Raw genomic sequence first — 15,702 nt, 5'->3', positions numbered from 1 at the left:
TCTATATGCTTTTCTAAATGTATGTTAGTAACATTTCAATAAAGAGATTTTATAAACAAACCAAGGCAACCAGGCAACAGAGATATTTTGGCCTCGAACAGATAAAGGCGATCACAGCCTACTGAGTTTCGTCCTGAACTTAACTGAAAAGGTAAGTTAATAATAAGATCCAGACCCCCGTGAAAGATGCCAAAAACAGTGACTGTGGAGTCTAAATTACATTCATCTCTCTTCAATAAAGTTTGTTCATCAAGTGTGTCTTGCCCAAGCCTTTTTTACTCACTTAACGATATAAACCAGCCAGTGTTTGCAGGGGGCATGGATGGGATGATCTGCCCAACAACCCACCTCCGCATCTGGGAACTTTGCCAGCCAGAGATGACTGGTCCCATGTGGGCTTTGAGATCAGCCAGTCGTCAACCCAGGGATTTTTGAAAGTGGGATGCAACAAGAGACCGGTCTTTCTGGGTGCCTGAGGCTAGAATATGAATAGTCTGTTGGCTGTTAAAAGTAACGTTTTCCACTATGGGGAGAAGTCTGCTCTATAGAAATAGAGTCAGTTTGTATCAACTACAGCCAAAAGGAACTCAGACACTATTATACATTTTTCTGTAATACTATGGATCAATAAATTTTAATACTTATGGCCTAACAGAAGCAAAAGGGAGGTCAAGAGATTTGACGTTTCAACTTCCAAAGGTATCTTGGTCCACTCAACTGCAGTCAACCATGCCTATGTGCATTTGATTGACATCATCACCAGCAACTGTACTCCCTTTCAAAATCACATTCAAGTACCCTTCCCTGCCCAATCATCCATATCTTTTATTTTCTCTAGTATTACAATGCCAAATCCAACAATTACCAATCTGACACCTACAGTCCACTGACCCTCCCACACTTTCACTAGCCATCATGGTTCTTGGGCCCCCTTTCCTTTCATACTTATCCTAAATCCATTGTCCATCACACCTTGCAACTACTCTTCACTCCCTTGTCTCACTCTCTTTCCATCATATTCACGTTGCTAATTTCCCAAACATGGTTACACCTCATCCATTGTCTACCAAGCAACGGTAGTCACAGAGTTTGGCTGGAGAAAAATTCACAGCCAAATGGACCAGTCTTTGCTTTAAATCTCAAACGAACACCCAACCATTGTCTTGTAATCTTTCTTTACTATATTTACTCTTCTACTCTCTAAAATGAGCATTTCATACAGTCACCTTAAACCTCCAGTGTCTCCTTCCTGTGCCGCTTTTCAATGATAATATTGCCCCCAACCCAATTTCTTAAAAGTGTCACCATATACAGACTTCCGTTTCTCACCTCTCTTTCTCCTCTGACCTCTCCAGTTAGATTTTTTCCCTCTTGTCAAGGTCTGCAGTGACTTGCATGTTGTCAAATTCAACAATAGCCTTTCTGTCCCCATCAATAATCTCGACAGCATTTGACCCAATTAACCACTCTCCCCTTCTCGGAGCATTCTCTTTCCTGGTGACAATAATTCCATGCTCTCGTCATTTTTTAGGACCTCACCAGCTACGTGTCCTCAATCTTGACCTCTTTTGCTCTGCTTAACCTCTACATGTTTGAGTGACCCATTTATGTGTATTTTCTCTTCCTGGGTGATTGCAGATGGTCACAGAGGTTTAAAGGCCACCTCTATTTCCATTACTCACATCTCCATCCCTAGCTCTCAAAGATCCATCTGCTCCAGACTCGCAGCCAACTGCTTACTTGCCATTTCCACTTGAATACTCAATAAGCACATAAAACTTTAAAGTTTGAAGCAGAACACTTGATTTTTCAAGAACCCGTATTTTTCCTCCAGTCTTTTCTCAGTAAATCTCTCACCTGTTATTCAATCTGTCACCCTGGGAGTCTGCCTCAGTGCCACTTTTTCCCTTACCATCTATATCCAATTCATCTGCTGTTGTCATGGCTTCTAAAATAGTTCCCAAATTTGCCTATTTTCTCTCCATCACCACCTCCGGCACTCAGGTCTAAGCCTTTCCCTTGTGTTCATTCAATAGCCTCTTTTTTTTCTTTCTTTCTTTCTTTCTTTCTTTTTTTTTTTTTTGAGACAGAGTCTTGGTGCTGCCCGGGCTAGAGTGAGAGTGCCATGGCATTACCCCAGCTCACAGCAACCTCAAACTCCTGGGCTCAAGCAATCCTTCTGCCTCAGCCTCCCGAGTAGCTGGGACTACAGGCATGCACACCATGCACTCCGAGTAGCTGGGACTACAGGCATGCACACCATGCACAGCTAATTTTTTCTATATATTTTTAGTTATCTGGCTAATTTCTTTTCTTTTTTTTTTTTTTTTTTTTTAGTAGAGACGGGGGTCTCGCTCTTGCTTAGGCTGGTCTTGAACTCCCAACCTCGAGTGATCCTCTTGCTTCGGCCTCCCAGAGTGCTAGGATTACAGGCATGAGCCACCGTGCCTGGCCTTAATAGCCTATTAACTAACTTTTCTGCTTCCAATCTTATTGCCAACTTCACAACCCCCATTCATTTTCCAATGCAAGAATGATTTTCTTAAATATAAATTAGATCATGTCTATCAATGAATTCACATGCCTTTTAAATCAAATCAGAAACATCAACAATAATAATTTTTAAAATGCCCTCCCAAGGTCTAAAGGTGATCACACACCTGACTTCTGCCCACCCCCTGACTTTATCCACCACTGTTCCCTACTAGTTCCCCACTGGCCACTGTTACTTCAACACAGCAAGTTCATCTCAACCTTAGGGTCTTTACATTTGCTGTTCCCTCTGTCTAGAAAGTTCTACCCTTTGTTCTTCACATACCTGGACTTTTTTTGTCATTTGGGTCTCAGTTCAAATGTCACCTCCATACTACAATCTTCTTTGACCATAAATCCAAATGAATCACCTCCCCTACAACAGTCAGCCTCTACTGATTTTATTTATCACCTCATTTTATTTTCTTAATTGTTCATCACTACATGAAATTATCTTGTTCTTTCATTTGTCTACTTCTTTCTTATCTATATCCCTCTACTAGAAAATATTCCTCTATAAGATCAAGGATGTGTCTTTGTTCATTGCTCTCTTCCAAGTGCTTAGAACAGTGCTTGGTGCATGGTAGATGCTCAATAAATATTTGCTAAATAAATGAACGATAGACATAAAATACAAAAAGAGGCCATTATTTCCCACTAATGAAAAGGAAAATATAAAATTCTTCTGGGCCACATCATTATCATTTAATATTAAAACATTAAGACGATGAAATCTGAAACTCATTTCTAGATTATCAAAGTAAAATGAAAATGAGATACGCTTTAGTCATTCCAAGTAGACTGTAATTTGGCTAGGAAGTAAAACAAAATCTGCTTTCATTTTGGCATCGTCAGCCTTCGACAACATAAATTCTTGTCTCTAGCACTCTGAGGAATGAATGACATCTGGGAATTCATGAATCCTTTGATGGTAAAAGAAAAGACTTTGGTTGTTCTTACTAAGTTACATCCAGCACTGAACTCAAATAAACACATGACAAATATATTTTTCTCTCAGCTTTATATTTTAAACAATCAGATAGTAAACAGGCCAAAATAGGATTTTAGCAGCAAGTTCTACACGACTAGATTGGACACTTCCAAATAATTTTAAGGCATTGTTTTTCTCCTGTTCTTATTTACTTTTGTCCCTTGCAGAACTCACATAGCATACCTAAAACATTTACCCAATTTTAACACTCTGGTTTTCATCAAAGAAGAATATCTGATTGACATCACTTTATCTTTAGTTCTTTGCACTGCATCAAATGTTGAAAATGACCTATTAACTTTACCCAGCTGTAGCTACCATGGTTCAACTCCATAAGCAACATTTCCACACTTCTGTTAAAGAATTCCCCAAATTTGGTTTCAATGAAAAAATTGTTGGCTTAGTCACATGAGCAAGGTGTACATATGCTGAGACTTTCAACAGTTTTTTTGATTATTCCTGCCTGCTGTTTCCAATAATGAACCAACAAGCAATTGCTAGTCTAAAGGTAGATTAAAGCTTTAATCTTTACTCAAATCTACATTCCCTTTTGATGGTCATAAAAATTTCACGTTACCCTAATGTAACAATGCCTTGTATTACGAGAAACATGGGCAGTTCCCCCCAAATTGCCAAATTTATTGAAGTATATGTTATAGACAATAAAACACATCCATGTAACTAGCACCACAATCACGGTATTAGAGACTTTCCCATCAACCCAAAAGTTCCTTCAGGCTCCTTTGCTATCACCCTCCTCCCCAAACACACGTGTGCACGCACACACACACACACACACGCACACACACACACACACACACACACACACACACACACCAGATGTAAGCAACTATTGATCTATTTTCTATCGCTACAGATTAGCTCTGCCTGTTCTAGAACATTCTGTAAGTGAAAGACATAGCACTTATCCTTTTATGTAGGGCTTCTTTTACTCATCAGAATGTCATTGAGGTTTCTTTAAGTTATTGTTTGTATTAGTAATCTGTTCCTTTTTTACTGCTAAGCAGTACTCCATTGCATGCATACATCAGAACTTTCTCCATCGCCTGTTTGGAGATATTTGGTTGTTTCTGGTTTTTGCTATTATGACTAAAGCTGCTACAATCATTCATTTGTAAGTCTTTGTAGAAAAAACCTGGGAGTGAAATTGCTGGAACCAAATGGTAAGTGTATGTTTAACTTTATAAGAATCTGCTAAACTGTTCTTTTATGTAAATATACTAAAAATTGGCGTATTTTGGTTTCCAGATATAAAACTTTAAGATTGAAATTTTCAGACTCTACATGCCAGTTTCCTTCCTTTGCCCTACAAGATACTATTATGTTCTTCTTCATCTCTATGGAAATTCAGTGCACTGGAGCTATCCCACAGTGAGGCTAAGGAGCAGCTGCTATATACAGCATTTTTTATATGACATACTGAACTAATTAGAGGGAGGCCTCCCTTAACAGAGTCCCATGTGGGTACCAAGGACTAGTAAATCTGGTAAGAAGAGGGTAGCTCTAAGAGAGTTTATATATAGCATATTCTCCCATATAAGGTGTTCTGGCTGGATTTTCTCAAGTTACCCCCACCCCCATATAAGATCCCAGAGTCCTCATTCTCCTGCTGGCTTCATGAGACCCAGTCCCACAAGATAATGGCTGGAGGCTTCCACTGGGCTGCCTCATTGGGAAGAAAACTGTCACCTACAACTCTGCTGACTAGGATCTCTCCCAGTGATCCGGATAGATCGAGCCATGCAGGAAAGTAAGACACCCAGCGTTGGAAGAAATGTTCTGATTAAAACTACATATCCCAATTTGGTAATACAGAACTACCACCCATAAATAAATGCACTTGTAATTCCTTTCCACATTGTTACTTTCTGATTCATGAGTATAGGCAAAGTCTGTTAGGAATATAAAATATAATAGGCCACAGAACTTTTACAGTCAAATATTCCTTTTCTCCAAAGCCATTCACCTAAAAGAGTCTATTTCTCCCCCTCTTGCATCTGGGCTGGCCTGTCACTTGCCTGGGAGAATAGAATGTCACAAAAATGATGTGTGTTTTTGCTCTCCTGCTCTGGGATTTTGCTACTATCATGTGAACAAGCCCAAGCTACTCTGCTGGAAGGCAAGAGACACACAGAGGAGAAATGAGCCATCCCAGCTAAGGTCATTCCAGGCCAGCCAGCCCTCGGCAAACTCGGCAGAGACACATAAGTGACCAGAGACACATAAGTGAGCCCAATGGAGATCAAAACGACTTCCCAGTTGCGGTCAGCCCAAACCACCAACCCACCGAATTGTGAGCTAAATGAACGGTTACTGTTTTAAGCTACTATATTTTCCTGGTAGTCTGTTATACAGCAAAAGCTAACTGATACATTGATAGCTAGGGAAATCGTTTCTTTTTCATTAGCCGTCTACAGATTTCCCTTCTACAACTTTTCCTGATCCTCATGGCCCTGACCTTTGACCTACTTTTCTGGCTCCTACTTCCTACTTTATCCATGTTCTTCTTTTGCCCTATATTGCCAATTATGAACTGCATTGTGTCCCCGCCACAAATTCATATATTAACCCCTAGTGCCTCAGAATGTGATTGCATTTAGAGACACAGCCTTTAAAGAGGTGACTGAATTAGAATTAGGCTGTTAGGGAGGGCCCTAATCCAACGTGACTGGTGTCCTTACAAGAAGAGGAAATTTGGACACAAGAAGAGACATCAAGAATGTGTGCGCACAGAGAAAACACCGTGTGAGGACACGGAGAGAAAGCAGCTACCTGCACGCCAAGGAGAGAGGCCTCAGGAGCAACCACACCTGCCAACACCTTGATCCTGGATTTCCAGCCTCCAGAACTGGGAGTTTAGGCCACTCAGGCTTCAGGTATTTTGTTACGGCAGCCCTAGCTGATTTTCACTGCCTGGGGGAAAAAATTGTGCAATATATTTCTCTTTTTTCTCTCCTGGTAATCACTCTGATGATTCCTTTTTAATCTTAAGAAAAAAAAAAGGTTTTAAACACAAGGAATCCATATTTGTTATAAATGTTTTCTTAATATATTAGAGTTACCAAATAAAGCAAAAAATAAGTTCACTGCATGTTGGGAAAACACATAAAAAAATAAAGAAGAAAATCTTCTACCTACAATGCCACCATGAGACGGATTGCCTGTTTACAAGTTGGTATTTCTCCCTTCAGGGCGCACTTTACTTACTGGCCTCCCCCACCGAATGGTAACCTCTGTGAAAGGCACTGAGCACATTCAGGGGACATGTGGCTTTCTGCTGGCGGCACAGTATCCTAAAACCCTTCCTTTGTTTGCAGAATTTCTGAATCCATTTTTAGCAGCTAAAAAATGGCCACTACTCCCACTTGAAATTGATCTGAAACCACACAACCACAGAGAGGAGTTTCTTTTTGTACCTGTTTAATGCAATTTTACCTAGTCCTATTCCTGCAGAGAAACACAAGTCTCACAGTGGATGAATTAGACAGGAGATTATAGTCTACACTTCCCTGGAAAGCCTAGAAAAGAGCTGCTTTTAAGCAGCGACCTTCAAAAGCCACTCTTTTGTATGTAACAAAAATAATGGCTATTGTTTATTGAACACTTACTATGTTTAAGGCACTCTCTAAAGACATGGGGTTTAATTTTGTTGTTGTTTGCATCAGATGAGCATTTTATCCTCACAGCAATGCTGTAAGCTCCTGCCAAACCTTGAAGACCAAGGTATTCTCATCTTAGAGAAGAGTTCTCGCTGGTCCCTGGGTCAGGCCTGTTGCCATCTGCTGTCCCTCAGGGATCTGCTTCTCAGAGTTCTCTCCTCAGCTTCAATGGTACAGAAGCTAACTGCCTCTACCCTTGTAGATGGCCCTGGGTCTTTTGCCTTAGCCCATTTCTTCCCACCTTGCTTAATTTGTCTAATCCAAGAAGTTCTCCTGGTAAAATCATTGGCATGATTCACTCAGTGCTCCAGGCTCACGAGTGTCTAATATATATACACACCTATGTACACATGAACACTATGTACCTGCTTCTAACTCTATCTTAATGAGGGTCAGCTCGTTATCATACCGTCCCACCGCAAGGTATCTAGGAGTTAAAGCGGTTTTCTCCCGGCCTCTCCCGCAGGAACAATCTCTCAGCTTCCACTAGACCAGGACTTCAAGGACCATCTGGAAATGCTTAAAGAGCAGTTGCTGAGGATTCACAGCTCAGAGGTCTTTCCAAAAGGAAAATCCCACATAGTCCCTGCTACTCTCAAAGGAATGGTCTAGAGGTCAAAAACGCTGGAAACAAATGTGACTCATCTCAGCAACTGATCCCAGCAAAATCACCTGCCTTCCTCCTCACTCTGTCCCTCCCCCGTTCTGACTTCTTCCTGATTTTGATGCCTGTATCGCAGCTCATTTTTATGAGTTTTTTCCCCAAAATTGTTTATATGATTAAAGATGATAACTAATGCAGTTAAACATATGCATAAATCAGAACAATGTCTAGTTATTACTGCAAATGGGAAGGTTGTAAATTTGCTTTTTTCCAGGGGTTTGGCAAGAGCCAAACTTTCATCAGTGGATGAATGGATTACAAAATTATGGTATGTAGATACAGTGGACATTATTATTCAGCTATAAAAAGGAAAGAATTACTGATACATACTATAAAATGAGTAAACTTTTAAAATGTTATACCTAGTGAGAGAAGTCAGGTACAAAAGATCACCTATTGTATGACCCCATTTATATGAAATATCCCAAACAGGCAAATCCATAGAGACACAGTGCAAAGTGGTGATTTGCCAGTGGCTGGGGGAAGGGGAAAGTGGGGAACAATTGTTTACTGGGCATGGAGTTTTCTTCTGGGGTGACAAAAATATTTTAGATCTATCAGAGGTGGTGATTGCACAAGACCATGAACCTACGGCCAGGCACGGTGGTTCATGCCTGTAATCCTAGCACTTTGAGAGTCTGAAGTTGGAGGATTGTTTAAGACCAGCCTGAGCACCATAGTGAGACCCTGTTTCTACAAAAAAATAGAAAGATTAGCCAGGAGTAGTTGCATGCCTATAGTCTGAGCTACTTGGAGGCTGAGGCAGGAGGATGGCTTAAGCTCAGGAGTCTGAGGTTGCAGTGAGCCATGATGATGCTACTGCATTCCAGCCTGGGTGACAGAATGAGACCCTGTCTGGGGAAAAATAAAAAGGATTATGAATGCACTAAATGACACTGAATTGTTCACTTTAAAATGGTTAATTTTTATTATATAAATTTTACCTCAACTTTTTTAAAAAAAGCAAAATGAGCAAAATGAGAAAGAAAAAACAAGGCTAAGAACTCCAGGTTTTCTGCCCTGTGAGTGGCAGAAATGAGCACCAGGGAAGGCATTAATGCTGCTGAGTGTGCATGGAGGGAAGAAGTAGGAATAGCGTGAACGCATGAAAAGGATGTGGTTCAGAGACACAGATGGTCTTCCTAAGAGAAGGGCAGCATTTGTGCACAATCTAGAATCCACAGTAATGTCACTCTGTAAAGTCCCAGAGGCAGAACATCATTAGGCAAAGAGAAGACCTCCCAAGCAAGAACCAAGGTGATACCTTGACCTCTCCCACCCCACAGCCTCGCAGACCCTTCATTCCTTCACATTTGTGCAGAAGGAAGAACAGAGGTGGAGAAAGAAGCCAGTTAGCTAGAAATTAGTTCTGAGCCTCATGCAACAGTCTTGCTTTATATCAGCATCTACAGGAAAGAAAAGGAAAGGAAAATGGGAGTGAAGGTGCCGAGTATTTACAGTAAGACAAGTCCTGCATATGCACCACCTCCCTGTCGATGCTTCCAAAACCAATGAAATAACAGGTGATGCTGTGCTCAATTTACGGATGGGAAAAACCAAGGCCTCAGGCTTCGCATCTTACATTGTTCCTATCACACCATGATGTATCCAGCCAGGTGACACATGTAACATGTCACCAGAAGCCATAATCCAGTTTTTCAGTAAACTTCTAATTGCTTGGAGGAAGTGGGCTTGACTTTTATTTTTCTATAAGCTCAATATGGGTTCTTTAACCTATCTCTACTGCAAAAATGCACTGCATCTAGCCAAATTCTAGCCCGCTTTATTACTTGGGGTGTATAAAAAGCTCTACTGTTCTGACAGTTTCTTACAGCTTATTGTTCTGGAGAGGCCTGCTTTCTCCCCGCTACCTGAATGCTCTCTGTAAAACCACAAGTCTTCCAGCCATACAGGCAGGGTCAAGCAGATCACGTCAGCACTTTCACCAGCAGAGCCTCTGGAGTCTTCCTCAAACTGCTCCCTTCCTGCTTTTGTGACACTTGATCCCCGCTGCAAGCCACAAAATATGGAAAGGAATGAAGCCACTGATCTGGGAGGTGGTTGCAGTCCAAGGTCACTGGCTGGTTCCTCTCCTGGGAGTGTTTATTTCAGTCCTCAGTCCTCAGCAAACTGCCCTTTCCCACCTGAGGACAGCAAAAATGCCTGCTCCTCTCCCCATGTCAGACAAGTAATTAAGGACCTTTCAAACGCAACAATATCCAATGGCTTTAAACATTTTATTGATACCAGGTTAGGGAGCCAAACTGAACTCCCTTTTTTCCCCCTTCCTTTACAGGAGCAGACCTAACAAAGCAAACATTTCCATTGCAGGGAGGAAAACTCACATTTCAGGTTTAGAAAAGATTCAGAATGCATAAATCAAAATGGGAGTATGCAGAACAGGTGAGGGGACAAGAACTGTGTTTGCAATAAAAAGTTCTTACTGTCACCACCACAAGAGCCCTTGGGAAATGACACAGAAGAGCAACTGTAATATCATAATGACTTCAACAGCAGCACACTCACAAGCAATATGTGAAAAGCCCAGCCAAAGCAATTACAAAATATAAGGGCAACAGTGAAAATGTTAGACTACTTTTCTATTCAGATTTTTTCTGAATATCTAGCCCTTTATTCATCGGTCTATCCATCTACCAGCTCTGTTTTTTAAATGCATTTCACAGTAAGTTGCAGAACTCAGTATACTTCACCTAAACTCTTAAAACACTTGGCATTTTCATCTTTTCGAGTAGAAGGTTGTGACTTTGCAAAAGCAAGGAGGGAAAAGAAAATTAAGTGAATGCTCACTATGCACCTAGTTTCAAGGCTCAAGTTGACATAAAGATGAGATTCTGGCAAAGAAGGGAGATCTTCCCATGAAAACCAGAAGGAACAGTATTTGGCACAATGTTGACCTTAACAAATAGTAGGAAAGTTATCTTTCAGAGACAGAGCAAAACAGAGCCACTCTAGATATGGAATGACTGTGAGAAAAACCTGGCAGTTGTCCAAAGTGGAGAATTCTCTCTTCTGGAGAGGATGTCCTTAGTGGGTAAAGCTTTGTCTTTTCGGTAAGAGGAGTAAGGGGTTAGAAAATTCTTCCTCCTCTTTGTTTTTGCTCTTTTCTCTCTCATCTCTCAATTCCTCCACATATCAAGAAAGGGAAGAAAACATCTGGGGCTGGGGTGTGCCCACCACTTGGCAAGACTTCTAATAGTAAAGAAGGGAGTATAATAAAAAAAATATACAGAGAGCCAGCGTTGGCCATTCAGGGCCTAAGCAGAAGACTTTAGATTTTGTTACGGGCTGCCCAGTCCAGCTTAGCAGGTAAGGGAAGAGGAGAGAGACCCTGTGCGGAAGGGTGCCCAGGAATGAATGCTGCATTCAATCTAGAGCATGCCCAGAGCACAGCTCAAAGGGGTAAGATGTGAACAGCAGTGGCAGCAGAGAAGGTCCCTATGGCAGGTGATATTTTCCAAAAATAACTGCAACATCCTTTTCATACGTGACTTTAACACTCCTCGCACTCAGAGGTGGATTTGTAAGTCTCCTCCTCTTGAAACTGGACATGTGCTGTTTCACTTTCCATGGTTTCCGTTACCTCGGGTCAAGCACACTTCAAAAATATTAAATGGAAAATTCCAGAAATAAACAGTTAGTAAGTTTTAAATTGTGCACCATTCTGAGTAGCGTGAAACAATCTCGCCCTGTCTGGAATCATCCTTTTGTCTAGCTTATCCACACTGGATATGCTAACCGACCATTAGTCACTTAACAGGTGTCCTGATTATCAGATAGCTAAAATATAGTATATATAGGGGTTGGTACTAACCATGGTTTCAGGCATCCACTGGGGATTGGGGGAAAATGGGGAATGTCATGGAATGCACCCCCTGCAGATAAGAGAGGACTACTGTAATGGGATGGAAGTGACAGGGCATGACTTCCAAGGCCAAGTCATAAAGCAATGCTACTTTCACCTTGTCAGCTGGAAAAAACATACTAGACCCCATGCAAGAAGTCCACCTGCCCTGAGGCCACCATGCTGTGAGGAAGCCCACAGCTGCCCATGAAGAAAGACCACATGGAGAAGGAGAGATGCTGAGCCAGAAAAAGTAAGAGGTAAAAAGGTGACAGCTGTTATCTCAAGCCACTATATTTTCAAGTGAATTCTCACATAACAATAACCGGAACAGATTCTAGCATATATAGGAGATCATGATGATACCTCATTTCATTTGCTGTAAAATCCAAGTCTTTGAGCCTGGTTTCAATTTAGACACTAACTACCTTAATAATTTAATATTTAACATTCCAGCTTCATCAGTTTATGTACAAGCAGTGTACCCAAACTCTTCTAGACTCTTCCCCCGACACACGTTTTATATATACAAAGTTTTTTCTATTGAAATACCCTCCTTTCCTCTTTAAAATCTTTCGACATTCTACCCTCCATTCAAGACCCACATTCTCTAAAATATGACCCCTATAATTCTTTACTCTTGAAGGTTATCAGTGACATCTGAGCTGCCAGACCCTATCGTTTTAATCCCAATTCTTGCCTACAGGGCATTAAGTCCAAAAATGGAAGCCACAATGGCCCATCAAGGACAGATCAGCTCACTTTCTCAGGACAACAGTGCTGCCTCATTTCCTGACTGAATAGGGTTATCAAGCTGGGAGACTCAGGAGCACTGACAGAGTCTTATCTTAAAGGGAACAAAGCCTTTTACCAGAGTTTTTCTATAACATTCTAAAGGTGCACTGTCTGATAGAGTACCACTAGCCAAATGTTGCTTTTAAGCACTTGAAATATGGCTAGTCTGAATTGAGATTTGTTATAAGCATGAAATACACACTAGGTGAAAAAAAGTTAAAATCTGAATAATGTTTATATCGATTAAATGTTGAAATGATAATCATTGGATATGCTGGGTTAAATATGTTATTAAAATTAATTTCACCTGTAATCTTGCACTTTCCAGCCTCCAACTTGGGATGCCATAACCTGTTTCCTTTTTATTGTTTTAATGAGGCTATACAAAAATTTCAAATTTTTTGTTGTTCATATGACATCTCTACCAGACAGGGCTGGTCTTAGGAGATCAGATGGACAAACACGAAATTTTGTGCTAAACTGAATTGACGGTACCCAAGGAAACATCATATATTTCCTTAAAAAGTTTATGAAAAGAAAATACTTTTAAAGGCAAAGGTGAACTATTAGAAAATAAAATAATGGTGAAAAGGTATGAGAATGAAAAATAAATAAAGGTAACGTGTATGCTTGGAAATGTTTCTAGTAAGAATAATGACCAATCATACAATCATACAATATCCTTGCCTCTTTTTTTTCAGGGCACTATAATCATTATCCATGGAGACACTCTTCTAAGGAAAGCTTTGAACTTTAAGCTTTTCTTTTTCTAACTTTAATATATGTAGAAATTCTACTCGCTGGAAATTACCTAGGTGTCTCCCAACACTGCAATCACTTTAGGACTTAGATTTCTGAAGCAGTAGCTCACTACATTTTCAAAAGGAGAAAATGAATTCTACATAACTTCTGAAAGTACTTAGCTTACACCAAGAAATGTCCTAAGGATAAAATTGCCTGCAGGAGTGAGGAAGCAAGAAGGATGGCATATTGCTTGGTAGAGCAGACACACTCAGTGCCCTGTCCAGATATCACTAGGTCCCTTTAACTGTCTGTGTGCCCCTCTCCCCGCTTGTGTGTGCCTTGCTTCTAAGGGATGTTACCTGCAAATTTCTTAAGAGCAACACCCTTCAACCAGCAGAGCTGCTTCCCTGCAGATGAAGAGAGCAGAAGTGCTTGGAAGTTGACAGCCCCTCTCCCACCTGCCCACAGCCAATGAATAATGCCAGAATGGAAAAGCTCAGCAACACTGCCTTGAAGAGGAACAGACACTAGGGAGTAATTATGTCCCAGAGCTCCCCAGGGAATCAGGCTGGGCAGGCAGTTTGCTTAAATCATCCCCCTGCTTGGCTTTTTCCCCCTTCCTTCCCTTCTCCTAAGCACTAGTTTCTCATGGGAGCCCTTAATAAAACACTTGAGCGGAAATCCTCATCTCAGGTCTGCTTCTGGAGAACTCTTCTCAAGAATCTTGGCATGCATGCATGTGCTCTAAGAAAATGCAAAACCTCAGGTTTTGGTGGTTGCTGTTGTTGTACCATGGATAAGAGCTTCTATAACACTCAAGGGTTTGAAATAACTGCAGTATTTACAGCTTAATAAGCAATAAGTATCTTCATTCCTAAAAAGCATTGCAGCAGGCAGAGAGCATAGATCTTAGATCTAGAAAAAAGATGCTAATAGCTAGATATTAGCTATTAATAGATATAAACATATCTCCAGGTATGAGAGAAGATACAATAGCATAAGGCTCTAAAGAAGAGATAAAAAGAAAGAAAAGTCAACATTAAGTTTCATGAGCTGTATGCCTAATCTAATGTTATAAATTCTGTATATAATCAATATCTAGTAAGAACAATTTTAAATTATTTACAAATGAAGAAAGCATCTCCAACATTAAGTAGATTTTTCAGAAGGATAGTGTATTTTCCAAACCTAAATACGACAGGGGAGAAGTTATCAAGGGTTCCTTGCTTTCTTTTCATGAAACTTGAAGGCAGACTTTGGTTTGACTAAAGTAATAAATTTCTCTTTACCAAAAGTCAGCCGATGCGAAGGTGAGGATAATTCATCCTAAAACAGTCATTCTCTACATAAATACATAAAAGTTTTCTATATAAGTATTTCCTATTTTAGGAGTTTATTGACCAACACTGATAAAAAGCTAAGTTGAATATGACATATAATCAAGATCTAAAATATACCTTCTGCCATCATAGGACATAAAATATATTCTGAATATATTTTACTGTGGATGTAAATAGGTCATTAAAAAAAAAAACTAACACCCAATCAGAGCTGATTATTGTTGGAATCACTGGGAAATAGAGCAGTCATTCCAAGACAAAACCAGAAAAGTTTCAGTTTCCCAGGTCTAGATGTTTCCAATTTTGACTATGGGAAGATAATATAAAAGAATCATATTTCAGTTTAATGTTTTAAAAAAACAACTCAGAATTCAAGATATCCAACAACTGAATGATGGTAGAGCAGAGGCCAAATGGTTTTATTTTTAGGAGAAGATAGAGGGAAACATAAAGGTATTTTCTGTTTGGGAGGAAGGCAAGACTAACACAAGGGTAACAACCAAGAACCAAGTGACATTTGAGGCACCAAGTCTGATGAGGTCCTATTGGGTATGGGGGATGAGGAGGAGCCCACAAACTATTAATATGTTTGCTCTCCCAGAACCTGGAGCCATCCAAAGTCTTTGTAAAATCAAATGCATAGCATTTATACCACTTAATGTAGAGAGATTTCTTTTTTGAACTTAAAATATTTAACAAAACTTCTGAGCTCTGTTGTTTTTTTTTTTTTGAACTCTTGAATTCAAGTGTTTATAATTCACTAAGCATATAATTCTTCATAGGGACCATTTATAACACAGCTGATGAAAAATGACCTATTTAAGGATAATACAACTATCTCACAGGGAAAGTGGATAGTCCAGATAAATGTAATGAAGAAAGAGTAAAAAGCAGAGGATGTGTCTACACTGATTTAAAGTCACTAGAGAATTATTCAGCCTCCCCCCACCACCCCCAATTCTTCTTTGCCTACTAAGACATGGTTTATGAGTCATCCTTGGAGAGTACTAAAATATAGTGCTCTTGACTAAAAATAGGTAGGAACATTCAATAATAAATTTAGTTTCTTGATATTCTCTTGTCATCATTAAACA

The 15,702-nt window shown here is 40.1% G+C and overlaps 1 protein-coding gene across 2 annotated transcripts in view; it reads right to left on the bottom strand.

The window, feature by feature from the left end:
• Nucleotides 1-15,702, bottom strand: part of PLCB4 (phospholipase C beta 4) — a 316,073-nt gene that overhangs the window by 194,717 nt on the left and 105,654 nt on the right. The gene's annotated exons all lie outside the window — the stretch shown is intronic.

Source organism: Lemur catta, chromosome 17 (assembly GCF_020740605.2).
Source record: "Lemur catta isolate mLemCat1 chromosome 17, mLemCat1.pri, whole genome shotgun sequence".
Taxonomy (NCBI): domain Eukaryota; kingdom Metazoa; phylum Chordata; class Mammalia; order Primates; family Lemuridae; genus Lemur; species Lemur catta.
This window is presented reverse-complemented; position numbering and strand designations above follow the sequence as displayed.